Here is a 17,989-nt window from a genome sequence, read left to right on the forward strand (position 1 = left end):
TACCATGTGTATGTGGCAGTGTGATTCCCCCCCTCCCCCCGTGTCCGCCTCTTCTGTCATGTAGGTGTCACAGCATCAGGTGTATTACCATGTGTATGTGGCAGTGTGATTCCCCCCCTCCCCCCGTGTCCGCCTCTTCTGTCATGTAGGGGTCACAACATCAGGTGTATTACCATGTACATGTGGCAGTGTGATTCCCCCCCTCCCCCCGTGTCCGCCTCTTCTGTCATGTAGGGGTCACAACATCAGGTGTATTACCATGTGTATGTGGCAGTGTGATCCCCCCCGTGTCCGCCTCTTCTGTCATGTAGGGGTCACAACATCAGGTGTATTACCATGTGTATGTGGCAGTGTGATTTCTCCCCCCCCCCCCCCCCCCCCGTGTCCGCCTCTTCTGTCATGTAGGGGGTCACAACATCAGGTGTATTACCATGTGTATGTGGCAGTGTGATCCCCCCGTGTCCGCCTCTTCTGTCATGTAGGGGTCACAGCATCAGGTGTATTACCATGTGTATGTGGCAGTGTGATTCCCCCCCCCCGTGTCCGCCTCTTCTGTCATGTAGGTGTCACAGCATCAGGTGTATTACCATGTACATGTGGCAGTGTGATTTCCCCCCCCCCCCCCCCCCCGTGTCCGCCTCCTCTGTCATGTAGGGGTCACAGCATCAGGTGTATTACCATGTACATGTGGCAGTGTGATTCCCCCCCCCCCCCCCCCCCCCGTGTCCGCCTCTTCTGTCATGTAGGGGTCACAGCATCAGGTGTATTACCATGTGTACGTGGCAGTGTGATCCCCCCCCGTGTCCGCCTCTTCTGTCATGTAGGGGGTCACAGCATCAGGTGTATTACCATGTGTATGTGGCAGTGTGATCCCCCCCCCCCCCCCCCCCGTGTCCGCCTCTTCTGTCATGTAGGGGGTCACAGCATCAGGTGTATTACCATGTGTATGTGGCAGTGTGATTTCCCCCCCCCCCGTGTCTGCCTCTTCTGTCATGTAGGGGGTCACAGCATCAGGTGTATTACCATGTGTATGTGGCAGTGTGATCCCCCCCCCCCCCCCCCCGTGTCCGCCTCTTCTGTCATGTAGGGGGTCACAGCATCAGGTGTATTACCATGTGTATGTGGCAGTGTGATTTCCCCCCCCCCCGTGTCTGCCTCTTCTGTCATGTAGGGGGTCACAGCATCAGGTGTATTACCATGTGTATGTGGCAGTGTGATCCCCCCCCCCCCCCCCCCGTGTCCGCCTCTTCTGTCATGTAGGGGGTCACAGCATCAGGTGTATTACCATGTGTATGTGGCAGTGTGATTTCCCCCCCCCCCCCCCCCCCCCGTGTCCGCCTCTTCTGTCATGTAGGGGTCACGGAATCAGGTTTATAGGCTTTAGAGTTGTGGCATCTAAGTGATGAAAGCAGTGGGGGTCTCCAGGGAGTATTCCAGAAGGTGTAGAGCTTACTCTGCACCTGAGGACATGTGGTGGTGGGACTTGTCTGACCTTGTAGTGCTCATTAACCCTTTTACCCCAAGGGTGGTTTGCACGTTAATGACCAGGCCAATTTTCCAGGTCGTCCACATGACAGCACCACAGGAGGTTGCTCTTCATATCCTTGATAGGGACAGGAACACAGAAGAGGTTAAATAGCCCCTCCCAACCTCCACCCCTCAGTGTTTTTCTGTCCCTATCAGGGACGGACGCAGGAGAGAGATCTCCAGGAAGATCAAGATTTTACCTGATGAGAAATCAGGTCTCGGTCGAGCAGGAGCTCCCGTGTGCGGTCCCATCCTCCTGGAGGGGGCTCTGGCCGCGAGGATCCGGAGGTCGCAGGATACCGACGGAGGTCCCTCCGCGACCGGGTAGAGCTGTGTGCTCCCCATAAGTCTGCCTCAACCCCTTACAAGGGGCTCTGAGACAGCAGCCGCGGCGGCGGTGCTGAGCGCTCCCCTCAGGCTCCACGTGCGGCCGGTGCTGGCGCTGTACCCAGGACTTCCGGTCCGGCGCTCCGGTCGAGTGACTACTTCCGGGGGGCGTGGCCGGATTCCCGGGGTCGGCAGCGTTTCCGGGCGCCGGGTAGCTGCGGGAAGGCCGGGGGGGGGGAGAATGAAGACCGGAACAGCATCCGGACTATGCGCCAGGAAGGTCCCAGGCTGGTCGGCGTGCGTTCCAGATGACGCATGCGCAGTACAGCTGGGGACCTGAAATCACCGTGGAGGCCAGCAGCTGAGCTCGGAAGGAGGACGAATCAGATGTCTTGAAGCTGGGTAAGATTGACTACTTAATGACTGACATCTGACAGCACATTTGACCCAGGAAGATGGAAGGTGCTACTCGCCCAGACGTCCAATCCTTAGAGCTAGCCACAGACCATGTGAGTAGTAAGTGGTATGGGATGCATTGCAGAACTTTAGTTCCGTAGCTACAGGGATCTCCTTTACGTTTTCAGGATAAGGACATTCCCGAGAGGTCAGCTACTAAAAAAAGGACTATGAGATGCCCATTGTGCACCACCAAACTCCCAGAGGGATATAAGAAGAAATTATGCGAAAAATGCATCGCTAAACTTCTTAAAGATGAACAGGCTTCGCTGTTGGATAATATCAAATCCATGATTAGAGACGAAGTCCAAGCTACAGTGTCTACAATGGTGCCACCCCAGTCTCCGCGGCCTAAAAGGCCTAGATGGGATATAGATGCGAGTTCCGAGGAAGGAGAGGTCTCAGGTTATTCCGATCCCGGCTCGGATGAAGAGGACAATACATTTACTGTGCTTCCAGAAGAACGAAAGAAATACTTGTTCTCATCCGAAAATACGGATATACTGCTAAAAGCAGTAAGAAGCACTATGAAAATAGAAGACTCGTCTGAGCCTTTATCAGTTCAGGACGAGATGTTTGGGGGCCTGAGAACTCGCAGGAATAGAGTTTTCCCGGTCAACAATCACATAACTGCAATGATAATGGAAGAGTGGGAAGATGTGGGGAAAAAATTAGTAGTCCCGAGAGACTTCAAATACCGTCTTCCCTTCGACCCAGAAGAAACTAAAGTCTGGGAGTCGGTTCCAAAGATCGACATTCCTGTGGCCAAAGTCACAAGGAAAACGGCTATTCCCTTTGAGGACTCGTCAGGGTTAAAAGACCCAATGGATAAGAGGTCAGAAGATCTTCTTAAGAAAGCCTGGGAATCGTCAGCCGCCATTATGAAGACGAATATAGCGGCTACCTCTGTAGCAAGGTCCATGAGTCTTTGGGTGGACGAGATGGAGAGTCATATTAAAAATAGAACTCCAAGGGAAGAAATCCTTAAATCATTTTCAGTTTTAAAGATGGCGACTGATTTCATGGCAGATGCTTCAGCGGAATCCGTACGCTTTGCTGCCAGGAATAATGCACTGTCAAACGCAGCAAGAAGGGCCTTATGGCTGAGATCGTGGACGGGAGATACCCAATCCAAGAACAAGCTGTGTTCGATTCCATTCTCAGGTTCTCACGTCTTTGGTCCAGTCCTTGACGAGCTACTCGAAAAAGCGTCTGATAAGAAGAAAGGCTTCCCTGAGGAGAAGCCAAAGAAACCGCAATTCTTCCGAAAAACTCGCTCCCACCCAAGACAGGACTACAGAGGCAAGGGGAAGTCCGGTAGGTGGAGCTACCCTAAAGGAGGCAGAGGAAGAGGTTCCTTTCGAGACCAATCAACAGGACCCAGTAAACAATGACGCCAACAATATAGGAGGGAGACTACAATACTTCCAAGAAGGATGGCAGAACATAACTCAGAATCAGTGGATTCTACAGACAGTGGCACAGGGTTACAGGATAGAGTTTACTCATCCACCCCCCAAGAGATTCTGCGTAACACAGACGGAGTCATCAGCAGTACATCAAAGGCTGATAACAGACATACAGGAACTCTTAGAATTAAACGTCATAATACCGGTACCCCATCATCAACATTTTCAGGGGCATTACTCCAGTCTGTTCTCCATAAGAAAACCAAACGGAGATTACCGAACAATAATAAACTTAAAACCATTAAACAAATGGGTGGCGTACAAACGCTTCAAGATGGAATCTCTCAAATCAATTACACCACTAATAAAAAAGAACTCTGTAATGTGCACGCTAGATCTCAAACATGCTTACTATCATGTTCCCATCCATCCCTCAGATCAAAAATTCCTCAGGTTCGCATTAAGAAACCACAAGAAAATACTTCATTTCCAGTTTCAGTGCCTACCATTTGGTCTCTCCTCTGCCCCAAGGATATTTACGAAGCTCATGACGGAGGTCATGGCCTACTTAAGAGAGAAGGAAGTTCTCATCGCACCATATCTGGACGATCTGTTGCTGATCGCAGATTCATCCCAACAGATGGAAGAATCCTTAGAAATTACCACGTCACTCCTGAAACGTCTGGGGTGGGTAATAAATGCAAAAAAATCGAGTCTCGAACCACAGACGCAGAAGATATTTCTAGGGGTACTACTAAATTCCGAACTAGAATACTCCTTCCTACCAGACCAAAAACAACGGTCAATAAAAAAAGAAATTCAATCAATAAAAAAACGGAAATACATCTCCATCAGGAAAGCAATGAGGATTCTAGGTCTGATGACCTCGTGCATTCCCAGTGTACAGTGGAGCCAGTTTCACTCCAGAACGCTTCAAAGGGAAGTTCTTTCGGTATGGAATGGAACAAAAGATTCACTAGACAACAGGATGTGGTTACCCAGCAGGGTAAAGCAGTCCCTCTCATGGTGGATCGACATAAAAAACCTCAAAAGAGGAAAACCATGGAAAATATCTCCATGCATAAATATAACCACCGATGCAAGCTCAAGGGGCTGGGGAGCCCACATAGAAGGTCGATACCTTCAGGGGACATGGCCACCATCGATACGCGACAGTTCCTCCAACTACAGGGAACTCAGAGCGGTCTGGGAAGCACTAAAAAGGTGCCAACACGAGATTCAGGGACACCACATCCGAGTCTTCTCAGACAACTCGACCACGGTAGCCTTTCTCCTACATCAAGGAGGACCAAGGCACCGTCCACTTCAGGCGCTAGCAGAAAAAATATTCTCCTGGGCGGAAAATACCGTAAAGTCCATCACAGCAGTACACCTAAAAGGTTCACAGAACCAAATAGCGGACTTTCTCAGCAGAGAGAAGGTACAGCCGTCAGAATGGTCTCTAAACGAGGAAATCTATACTCAGTTAATCCAACAGTGGGGCACCCCACAAATAGATTTATTCGCCTCAAGGAGCAATACAAAAACGAAAGAATTCTTTTCGCTAAATCCAAGAGACAATCCAACTGGCATAGATGCATTGGCTCAACATTGGGACATGGAACTCGCATACGCGTTCCCGCCACTAGCCCTAATTCCCAGAGTTCTGAGGAAAATCCAGGAAAGTCTAGCGGTAGTGATCCTAATAGTGCCATATTGGCCCAAGAGGAGCTGGTTTCCTCTGCTGAAGTGGATGGCGGTGGAAGACCCAGTGTTACTACCACTGAGACGGGATCTTCTAATACAGGGACCATTGGTCCATCAAAATCTAAAGATGCTACAACTCTCAGCATGGATCTTGAAAGGGAGATCTTGAGATCAAAGGGACTGTCTGAGTCAGTTATCTCAACTATGAAAAAAAGTAGAAAGCCGGTGACCTCGGCTATATACCAGAAGATTTGGAAAAAATTTTGTGCACAGACCAATACTCCAATATCCGTTCTCCAACAACCAGATATTCCTCAAATATTAAATTTTCTCCAAACAGGTTTTGATATGGGCTTGAGACCTAGTACGCTAAAGGTACAAATCTCAGCTTTAACTGCCTTTTATGACTATCCACTAGCGAATCATCCCTGGATAATGAGATACATCAAAGCTACACAACGTATCAGACCAACAATACGAAGTTCAGTACCCTCATGGAACCTCACTTTGGTACTAAATGAGCTACGGAAAGCTCCATACGAGCCACTTGATCAGGCAGACCTAAAATCTGTGACATTCAAGACTGTTTTCCTCGTCGCAATAACGACAGCAAGGCGAATAGGCGAAATTCAAGCCCTGTCCATAACAGATCCTTACTTAAAGATACAGGAAGATTGCATCGTTTTAAAGTTGGATCCTTCATTTCTTCCAAAAGTTGTGACGGACTTTCACAGAAACCAGGAAATAATTTTGCCTACGTTCTGCCAGAACTACAATAACGAAAAAGAACGTTCTCTTCATTCCTTGGATGTTAAGAGAACAGTATTGCAGTATCTAAAACTTACAGACAGCTGGAGAATTGACTCAAACCTCTTTATCCAGATGTCTGGAAAGAATAGAGGCAAAAAAGCCTCAAAAGCGACTCTGGCTAGATGGATCAAATCTACCATTTGCGCTGCGTATATTTCAGCCGGTGAATCTCCTCCAGATCACCTAAAAGCCCACTCACTGAGAGCAGTATCTGCTTCATGGGCAGAGAGTGCGGGTGCATCTATGGACCAAATTTGCCGGGCGGCAACTTGGTCTAGCTCAAATACCTTTTGCAAGCACTACAAGCTGGACGTTCTCTCAAAGCAGCAGACTAGCTTTGGGAGAAGAGTCCTCCAAGCTGTAATCCCGCCCTAAAAGGAGTTATTTGGTATTTCTCCTGTGGTGCTGTCATGTGGACGACCTGGAAACTAGGAGTTAGTCATACCGGTAACGGTATTTCCAGGAGTCCATCATGACAGCACCCATTATTTGCCCCCCCTTGAACTCTTGTCTGATATGTGATATGAACATGTAGAGAGGAAGTTCAATAAAATTGTGTTGTATCCATCCTAATGTGGTACTTTGTAAAATCACTGAGGGGTGGAGGTTGGGAGGGGCTATTTAACCTCTTCTGTGTTCCTGTCCCTATCAAGGATATGAAGAGCAACCTCCTGTGGTGCTGTCATGATGGACTCCTGGAAATACCGTTACCGGTATGACTAACTCCTAGTTTTACAATTCTGATCACTGTTCCTTTATGAGGTTATAACTCTGAAACTCAATGGATCCCGGTGATTCTGACATTTTCTCGAGACATATTGTACTTCATGATAGTGGTAAAATTTCTTTTGATATTACCTGCGTTTATTTGTGAAAAAAAACAAATGGAAATTTGGCGAAAATTTCGCAATTTCCAACTTTGAATTTTTTATGCCCTTAAATCGGAGATATGTCACAAAATACTTAAGTAACATTTCCCACATGTCTACTTTACATCAGCACAATTTTGGAACCAACATTTTTTTTTTTTTGTTTGGAAGTTAAGAGTTAAAGTTGACCAGCGACTTCACATTTTTACAAAACCATTTTTTTTAGGGACCACATCACATATGAAGTTACTTTGAGGGGTCTATATGATAGAAAATACCCAAGTGTGACACCATTCTAAAAACTGCACCCCTCAAGGTGCTCAAAACCACATTCAAGAAGTTTATTAACCCTTTGAGTTTCACAGGAATTTTTGGAATGTTAAAAAAAGAAAAAAAAAATCACAGAAAAAATTAGTCCAGATCCAATTTGCAATTTGTTTTACCTTACCAAGGGTAACAGGAGAAATTGGACCCCAAAAGTTGTTATACAATTTGTCCTGAGTACGCTGATACCCCATATGTGGGGGTAAACCACTGTTTGGGCGCATGACAGAGCTCAGAAGGGAAGGAGCACTGTTTGACTTTTCAATGCAAAATTGACTGGAATTGAGAGGGGAAGCCATGTTGCCTTTGGAGAGCCCCTCATGTGCCTAAACAGTGGAAACCCTCCATAAGTGACACCATTTTTGAAAGTAGACCCCCTAAGGAACTTATCTGGCCTGTTGTGAGCAGTTTGACCCACCAAGTGCTTCACAGAAGTTTATAATGTAGATCCGTAAAAATCAAAAATCAAATTTTCTCCACAAAAATGATATTTAGACCCCCGATTTGTATTTTCCCAAGGGTAAAGGACAAATGGAACAACCTTTGGGGTTCAACTTCTCCTGAGTACACTGATGCCCCATATGTGGGAGAAAACTACTATTTGGGCGCATGGCAGAGCTCGGAAGGGAAGTAGTGTTGTTCTGGAATGCAGACTTAAATGGAATGGCCTGTGGGTGTCATGTTGTGGTTGTAGAGCCCCTGATGTGCCTAAACAGTAGAATCCCACAAGTGACCCCATATTGGAAACTAGAACCAACCCCCCCCCCCCCCCCCCCTCCCAAGGAACTTGTCTAGATGTTGTGTGAGAATTTTAAACCCCCAAGTGTTTCACTAAAGTTTATAACACAGAGCCGTGAAAATTAAAAAAATCATTTTTTTCAATAAAAATGATTTTTTTTTTTAGCCCCCAAATTTTAATTTTCCTAAGAGTAACAGGACAAATTGTACAACTTTTGGGGTCCAATTTTTCCTGAGTACGCTGATACCCCATATGTGGGGGTAAACCACTGTTTGGGTGCAAGGCAGAGCTCAGAATGGAAGGAGCGCATTTTACTCTTTCAATGCAGAATTTGCTGGAATTGAAAATCAAACACCATGACATGTTTGGAGACCCCTGATGTGCCTAAACAGTGGAAACCCCCCAATTTTAACTCCAACCCTAACCTCAACGCACCCCTAATTCAAACCATAAACATAATCCAAACCCTAGCCCTAACGGGAAAATAGAAATAAATGCATTTTTTTTTTTTAATTTTTATTATTTTTCCCTAACTAAGGGGGTGATGAAGGTGGGTTTGATTTACTATCTATAGCGGGTTATTCTAGCGTTTGGCAGCTGTCACACACGAAAAGACTCTTTTTTTTATTGCAAACAATAGTTTTTGCGTCTCCACATTTTGAGAGCTATAATTTTTCCATATTTTGGCCCAGAGGAATGTGAGGTCTTGTTTTTTTGTGGGATGAGTTGACAAACTGCAGGACCCGGAAGGACCCCGTGGCCATCTTGGATCCGGGGGCTTGCAGGGAGGAGACCCTCGGAACAACGTGATCACATCACGTTCTGAGGGTCTCAGGGAAGTACTCGGGGAGCCCCCTCCCTGCTTCTCTATGCCACTGGACCGCTGCGATCTTGTTTGGTCTGTGACTGCTCCTGGCACATAGTTCTGGGTGTCAGCTGTGGTGATAATCACCTGACACCCGGCCGCACTCCCCCCGTGAGCGTGGCTGATCGCGTATGACGTACTATCCCGTCGATGGTCATACGGGCCCAGGTCACCTCGATGGGACAGTACGTCTGTCAGAAAGGAGTTAATAAGACGTCACATCTCACACTCCACTCTTGGCTCCAGAAGCCGCACTTTGCCGATGTGTGCCGTACTCGGGGAGGTGTTGCTGGCTTCTCACATAATTTTAAATGCTGCAACTTTTAGTGGAACAAATATTATTCATCTTTTACTAAAAAAATTGATAAAGTTTCAGTGTGACCAGGTGCCAAAATATTGGTTTAAAATATGAAGTACACTATAGGGAAGAAGGAGAGTGCCCCACCCCCCTCCGGGATCTGCTGATCTCACACCCTACCGTTATAGCCATTGTTATGGGGTCGGCACCTTTCCCAATGGGAAGATTGTACAGCGGGCACAGTGCAGGGGCTAACGTCCTCCTGGCATCACAATGGAGAAGTGTGATCCATCACTGCACAGAACCTGTCTCCTTCAGAGTCCAGCAGTGACGGTGTCACGTACCCGCTCCTCAGCATGTGACTTGGGGGTTGTGCCTGAAAAGGTTAATCTACCTCCCCTCTCTCGATCCAGCATTCAACCTTTATCCTATGCAGTAATGAGAGCATAAATCACACACCGACTCAGGCCACACACCCGCTCATATACACTGCCACCACTCACCGAACACATGGGCGATGAGTCCCAGAAATATTACTACTACTGTCTGCCAATCATAAGGATCACACACTTTAAAGCTATGGATTCTTTAGAGCAGGGGTCCCCAACTCCAGTCCTTAAGGCCCACCAACAGGTCATGTTTTCAGGATTTCCTTTGCATTGCACAGGTGATGCAATTATTACCTGGGCAAGACTAAGGAAATCCTGAAAACATGACATGTTGGTGGGCCTTGAGGACTGGAGTTGGGGACCCCTGCTTTAGAGCATGCAAGGTTTAGACTTATTAAAGTTTTAAGCTTTAATAGAAAAGGTACAGTGCTAACAATAAAAGGTATAGAAATATGGGAATAAAAAGTGACATACAAATATGCAAAAACAGTTATCAAGGGAGAAAACTTACAGAGATATCGAACTTTGCGTTCTGATTCTCTGTTCCTGGGGAGGGAGAATTATGGAATGGATCATAACAGCTTTCCAGGCTGCCCTCACATGTGAACATCTTGGTGTACAGGCCTAATTTATAGAGTCATCATGGAGGTCAAATTTCTAGACCAGCCTCTCAGGTTAATATTATAATTGCTGGTGTGTGACTTGACCATGGCCACTCCACCAATGACTATATTATTTTCTTAAACTCTTTGCGTAACATTTCTCATAGATAGGTAGTGTCAAGCTGTAATTGACATATCTCTTCAAAAGAGCCAGAAGGTGTGAAACGCTTCCCATTCCTGGTCCTTAGCAAGGCCCCTTGGCGAGATTGGAGACAAAAAACTGCCTTCTCAGGATAACATATGCTGTGAGACCTGCAGTGTCAGGACAGATGTTTTTATTTACTGCTGGTCATACATTCATACCTATACATATTTCACCACACCTCCCTCCTTATGAACATGCATGGTGTTTGACTTACAGGTCAGCTCCCTCGCACGTATCTGGTTCCAACCCACCTTGTTGAGATAGACCATCAGCATTGCCATGATCGACTCCCTTATTATGTTGAATTGTGAAATCATATTGCTGTAATATCAAATTTTCCGTTGTCCCCAACTACTCTGTTGAGCCAACTCAATGAGTTATGATAGAGGTATGGTAGAAGCTTCTGCAGAGCTCACATAATTGCCAAACATTCCTTCTCAATGGTGTCATAAGCCACTTCTCTGGTCAGGAGTTTCCTGCTTAGGTAGAGAATTGAGTGCTCCTCACCTTGCTGGTTCAGCACCTCCTCTACCTGTTCCCTCATGTGTGCCTTCACCTCTGCTGACACACGGTATGCAGACTGCCGTACTGGGGGATTAGTACCAGTGTCCACATGGTGAGCTGCTAAGTGTGTCCTCCCAGGCTCCCCTGTGAAGACTTCGGTGAACTCGCTGAGCGCCCCCATCAGCTCAGACCTCTGACTGTGGGATAGTAACATAGTTAGTAAGTAAGGCCGAAAAAAAGACATTTGTCCATCCAGTTCAGCCTATATTCCATCATAATAAATCCCCACATCTACGTCCTTCTACAGAACCTAATTGTATGATAGAATATTGTTCTGCTCCAGGAAGACATCCAGGCCTCTCTTGAACCCCTCGACTGAGTTCGCCATCACCACCTCCTCAGGCAAGCAATTCCAGATTCTCACTGCTCTAACAGTAAAGAATCCTCTTCTATGTTGGTGGAAAAACCTTCTCTCCTCCAGACGCAAAGAATGCCCCCTTGTGCTCGTCACCTTCCTTGGTATAAACAGATCCTCAGCGAGATATTTGTATTGTCCCCTTAAATACTTATACATGGTTATTAGATCGCCCCTCAGTCGTCTTTTTTCTAGACTAAATAATCCTAATTTCGCTAATCTATCTGGGTATTGTAGTTCCCCCATCCCCTTTATTAATTTTGTTGCCCTCCTTTGTACTCTCTCTAGTTCCATTATATCCTTCCTGAGCACCGGTGCCCAAAACTGGACACAGTACTCCATGTGCGGTCTAACTAGGGATTTGTACAGAGGCAGTATAATGCTCTCATCATGTGTATCCAGACCTCTTTTAATGCACCCCATGATCCTGTTTGCCTTGGCAGCTGCTGCCTGGCACTGGCTGCTCCAGGTAAGTTTATCATTAACTAGGATCCCCAAGTCCTTCTCCCTGTCAGATTTACCCAGTGGTTTCCCATTCAGTGTGTAATGGTGACATTGATTCCTTCTTCCCATGTGTATAACCTTACATTTATCATTGTTAAACCTCATCTGCCACCTTTCAGCCCAAGTTTCCAATTTATCCAGATCCATCTGTAGCAGAATACTATCTTCTCTTGTATTAACTGCTTTACATAGTTTTGTATCATCTGCAAATATCGATATTTTACTGTGTAAACCTTCTACCAGATCATTAATGAATATGTTGAAGAGAACAGGTCCCAATACTGACCCCTGCGGTACCCCACTGGTCACAGCGACCCAGTTAGAGACTATACCATTTATAACCACCCTCTGCTTTCTATCACTAAGCCAGTTACTAACCCATTTACACACAATTTCCCCCAGACCAAGCATTCTCATTTTGTGTACCAACCTCTTGTGCGGCACGGTATCAAACGCTTTGGAAAAATCGAGATATACCACGTCCAATGACTCACCGTGGTCCAGTCTATAGCTTACCTCTTCATAAAAACTGATTAGATTGGTTTGACAGGAGCGATTTCTCATAAACCCATGCTGATATGGAGTTAAACAGTTATTCTCATTGAGATAATCCAGAATAACATCCCTCAGAAACCCTTCAAATATTTTACCAACAATAGAGGTTAGACTTACTGGCCTATAATTTCCAGGTTCACTTTTAGAGCCCTTTTTGAATATTGGCACCACATTTGCTATGCGCCAGTCCTGCGGAACAGACCCTGTCGCTATAGAGTCACTAAAAATAAGAAATAATGGTTTATCTATTACATTACTTAGTTCTCTTAGTACTCGTGGGTGTATGCCATCCGGACCCGGAGATTTATCTATTTTAATCTTATTTAGCCGGTTTCGCACCTCTTCTTGGGTTAGATTGGTGACCCTTAATATAGGGTTTTCATTGTTTCTTGGGATTTCACCTAGCATTTCATTTTCCACCGTGAATACCGTGAAGAAGAAGGTGTTTAATATGTTAGCTTTTTCCTCGTCATCTACAACCATTCTTTCCTCACTATTTTTTAAGGGGCCTACATTTTCAGTTTTTATTCTTTTACTATTGATATAGTTGAAGAACAGTTTGGGATTAGTTTTACTCTCCTTAGCAATGTGCTTCTCTGTTTCCTTTTTGGCAGCTTTAATTAGTTTTTTAGATAAAGTATTTTTCTCCCTATAGTTTTTTAGAGCTTCAATGGTGCCATCCTGCTTTAGTAGTGCAAATGCTTTCTTTTTACTGTTAATTGCCTGTCCTACCTCTTTGTTTAGCCACATTGGGTTTTTCCTATTTCTAGTCCTTTTATTCCCACAAGGTATAAACCGCTTACACTGCCTATTTAGGATGTTCTTAAACATTTCCCATTTATTATCTGTATTATTAGTTCTGAGGATATTGTCCCAGTCTACCAGATTAAGGGCATCTCTAAGCTGGTCAAACTTTGCCTTCCTAAAGTTCAGTGTTTTTGTGACTCCCTGACAAGTCCCCCTAGTGAAAGACAGGTGAAACTGTACAATATTGTGGTCGCTATTTCCTAGATGCCCGACCACCTGCAGATTTGTTATTCTGTCAGGTCTATTAGATAGTATTAGGTCTAAAAGTGCTGCTCCTCTGGTTGGATTCTGCACCAATTGTGAAAGATAATTTTTCTTGGTTATTAGCAGAAACCTGTTGCCTTTATGGGTTTCACAGGTTTCTGTTTCCCAGTTAATATCCGGGTAGTTAAAGTCCCCCATAACCAGGACCTCATTATGGGTTGAAGCTTCATCTATCTGCTTTAGAAGTAGACTTTCCATGGTTTCTGTTATATTTGGGGGTTTGTAACAGACCCCAATGAGAATTTTGTTACCATTTTTCCCTCCATGAATTTCGACCCATATGGACTCGACATCCTCATTTCCTTCGCTAATATCCTCCCTTAAAGTGGACTTTAGACAAGACTTTACATAGAGACAAACCCCTCCTCCTCTCCGATTTTTACGATCCTTTCTAAACAGACTGTAACCCTGTAAGTTAACTGCCCAGTCATAGCTTTCATCTAACCATGTCTCGGTTATTCCCACTATGTCAAAGTTACCTGTAGATATTTCTGCTTCTAGTTCTTCCATCTTGTTTGTCAGGCTTCTGGCGTTTGCGAGCATGCAGTTTAGAGGATTTTGTTTTGTTCCAATCTCCTCGCTGTGGATTGTTTTAGAAATGTTCTTACCTCCCTTCTGAGTATGTTTTCCTGGGTCGTCTTTGTTCGAGTCTAATGTTTTTCTTCCCGTCCCCTCTTCTTCTAGTTTAACGCCCTCCAGATGAGTGTAGCGAGTCTTCTGGCGAATGTGTGTTTCCCAGGTTTGTTGAGGTGTAGTCCGTCTCTGGCGAGGAGTCCATCGTACAAGTAATTCACACCGTGGTCCAGGAATCCGAATCCTTGTTGTCTGCACCATCGTCTTAGCCAGTTGTTTGCATCAAGGATTCTGTTCCATCTCCTGGTGCCATGCCCGTCTACTGGAAGGATAGAAGAAAAAACTACCTGTGCATCCAGTTCCTTTACTTTCTTCCCCAACTCTTCAAAGTCTTTGCAGATTGTCGGTAGGTCCTTCCTTGCCGTGTCATTGGTGCCAACATGTATCAGAAGAAATGGGTGGACGTCCTTGGAGTTGAAGAGCTTTGGTATCCTATCGGTCACATCCTTGATCATCGCACCTGGAAGGCAGCATACTTCTCTTGCAGTTATGTCCGGTCTGCAGATGGCTGCTTCTGTGCCTCTCAGTAGTGAGTCTCCCACCACCACCACTCTTCGTTGCTTCTTGGCTGTACTTTTTGCTGTCACTTGTTGCTGTGTGCCCTTTTCTTTTTTGCTTGCTGGTATTGCTTCATCCTTAGGTGTGCCATCTTCATCCTCTACAAAGATTTGATATCGGTTCTTCAGTTGTGTGGTTGGTGATTTCTCCATAGCTCAGGGTTACACTCTGCTGACTCCAGGTATTGAGTCCCGGCCCCCATCTAGTAACAGATGAGCCTCCCCCTCTTCAGGAAGGCTACAGACAGGTAAGACACAGGCCTCCCTGTCATGATGAGCCTTCAGCATATTCACATGAAATACTTTGACACTTTGCATGCTCATCTAGTGTCACCACATAATTAACATCATTTAGCCGCTTGTGTACAGTGTATGGTCCCTCCCATGCGGCCTGTAATTCTGTAACATTGGGACCAAAACCCAAACCTTCTGCCCCTCCTCATAGGCCCTCAGTCTGTCATTACGGTCGTACCAGACCTGGTTGATTTGGGCCTGGGTCACATTCTCATGGGCCACGTTGCTAATTTTTTGCCTTCTTTGAGCCGCAGTACATATTCGACCACCAAGATGCCTGTCGGGTTGGGGTCGCCCTCCCAACAGCTTTCTGTGTATTCCCGGACTTTGCAATTGTCTGACAAACTACGCAGGATCGACAGTAATTGGCAATATCTGTCCCCATCTTGGGCCAATAGAAGTTATGTGTTAGGCGAGCTTTAGTCTTTTGTATTCCAAGGTGTCCGGCAAGAGGAATCTCGTGAGCAATTCTCAATGATTGTTCCCTAAATGGATAAGGGACTATCAGACGCCTTTCATAGTCCCAAGACTCTGTATACAGAGACTATCCCCACGGATAAGAGTCTGCCCTGGTCCCAGTATACTCTCTCTTTGCCAGAAGCAGCAGGGGGTTGGTCTGCAAGACATCTGAGCTCCTCCAGACTGGCATCTGTCTCAAGGGCCTCCTGGAAGCTCTGTCAGCCTGCAGGCCCTGGCCTAGTGTGACTGCCAGGCACTGGTCTGAACCTGAGTCTTCAGTGTCTGTTATCCCGGGACCACAGTATGGGCCTCCTGTTCTGGCAGTTCTGTCTGAGACTCATCCTCTAATCTCTGAGTCGCAGCCCGACTCCGGGTCACAGTGGCCACATAATTACAGTCCTGTGCATTGGGACATTTTCCCTCCTCGCACGGGATCTCAGGTGGGTCACGTGCTTCCACCTTCTCTGTAGCATTTACTTGCAAGGGACGAACATAGTGGGACACTATCCTCCCCAGGTCCATGCCTAGCAACACATTGGTGGGAATAGCCTCTGATACACTTCCTTCAGTCCCTTCCCTGCTCCCCAGTCCAGGTACACACGGGCCATGGGCACGGCCGGATTGACCCCTCCAATCCCGGTAATAGACATAGTCTTTCCTGATATGATATCGGCAGGGGTTATCATGGCTGGACGCACCAGGGTCACCTCTGCCCCTGAGACCAATGGTGACTTTCTTGCCAACAGTGACAGATTGACAGTTCTCATTTGCCCTCGCATCAGAGCCGGCCACAAAGAGGACAGACAGTGGGGACACAGACGGCTTTGAGGTTGTGCGTTTCTCCCTATCAAGACAGCGCTAACATGTCCCACTTTGTTGCAGGAGAAGCATCGGCGTCCCATCGCCTAGAAAATGTCTATTCCCCGGGGCCCCATAAAAGGTGGGCTTGGACAGCACTGATGATCGGCCGGCAGAGGGAGAAGGGTCCCCGTTGGGCTTACCTCCCCTCCAGCTGAATCCCGATGGCTTCCGCACCTCAGGCATCCTATTAGCCACATAGCAGTCCGCAATCCTTGCAGCCTGATCCACAGATTGTGGCTCCCGATCGCACACAAATTGTCGTACATCCGTGGGGCACATGTGAAGAAATTGATCCTTGACCATAAAATCCATTAAGTCCTCAAAACTGTTCACAGAAAGTCCCCTAATCCATTGGTGTAACGTGGTCCTCAAGGTGCTCACAATATCCGCATAACTGTCAATGGATCCACGTTGTAGGTTCCGGAACTTTCTACGATACACTCCTCGTGTCAGGTTGTATTTCCTAATCAGGGCCTCTTTTATGGCCTCATAGCTCCCATCTAGCTCTGCTGGGAGGGCAGCAAAAACTTCCAGGGCTTTGCCTCTCAACCCTGGGGTTAGATACTGCGCCCACTGCTCACGGGGTAGATGGTACTGCCTGCAGGTTTTTTCAAACCCCTGAAGGAAAGCATCTACAGTAAGTCTGTATCCTTCTCCATCACATGGTAGTTTTCCAGACGTGGCCTCCTCGGATTTATGTCCTGGGAGGGGGTTATCTGAGGACTGATACCCCGCTCTATTTGAGCCATCTGAAGCTGGAAAGCTCTGTCCTCCCGGCGTTCTGCAGCCTCTCGCTCAGCCTGTCCTCCCGGCGTTCTGCAGCCTCTCTCTCGGCCCGATACCGGCGTTTTGCAGCCTATCAGCCTGTCGGTGCTGTAGAATAAGCTGCATGCGTAGATTGGGATCACTTGTTCCCAGCCGTTGTAAGTCCATTTGCAAAGTACAGTCTATAGGCTCCTCAGCACTGGCATTGCTGACATTTCCATCAGGTATCTCCGGTGCAAGAGCTGGCATTGCTGGGTCTCTCTGAGGTGGGCTCTCTCCTTGCCCAGATGTTCCAGCACTTTGCTCTATGTCCTGCTCGACCAAGGCGCATATCAGCCGCTCCCTGGATCTGTCGGCTGTCTCTATTCCTCTCTGCTCACAGAGGTCGGTCAGAGCCTCTTTGCTCTGGTCCTTGTACTGGGCTGCCATATCGATGAACAGCCTTCGCCAAATAAAAGAAAAGCGGGGAAGGGAAACTGTTTGCAAGTATGTCTAAGTAAGCACTGAGTTGAACCTTGAAGAACTGGTGCACTCCTCGCAAGGATACCAATTTTTTAGTACAGGGAATAATCGCCTAAACCATGCACTAATGCTCTAATAGAAATAATTCTATCCCACCACTAGCCACCAGTTGTCATGTACCCGCTTCTCAGCACTGACTTAGGCTTGCGCCTGCAAGGGTTAGTCTATCTTCCTCTCTCTCAGTCCAGCATTCAACCTCTGTCCTCTGCTGTAATGGGAGCATAAATCACACACTGATCCAGGCCACACACTCGCTCATACACGCTGCCACCACTCACAGAACACACGGGCGATGAGTCCAGGAAATATTAATACTACTGTC

Source organism: Ranitomeya imitator, chromosome 6 (assembly GCF_032444005.1).
Source record: "Ranitomeya imitator isolate aRanImi1 chromosome 6, aRanImi1.pri, whole genome shotgun sequence".
Taxonomy (NCBI): domain Eukaryota; kingdom Metazoa; phylum Chordata; class Amphibia; order Anura; family Dendrobatidae; genus Ranitomeya; species Ranitomeya imitator.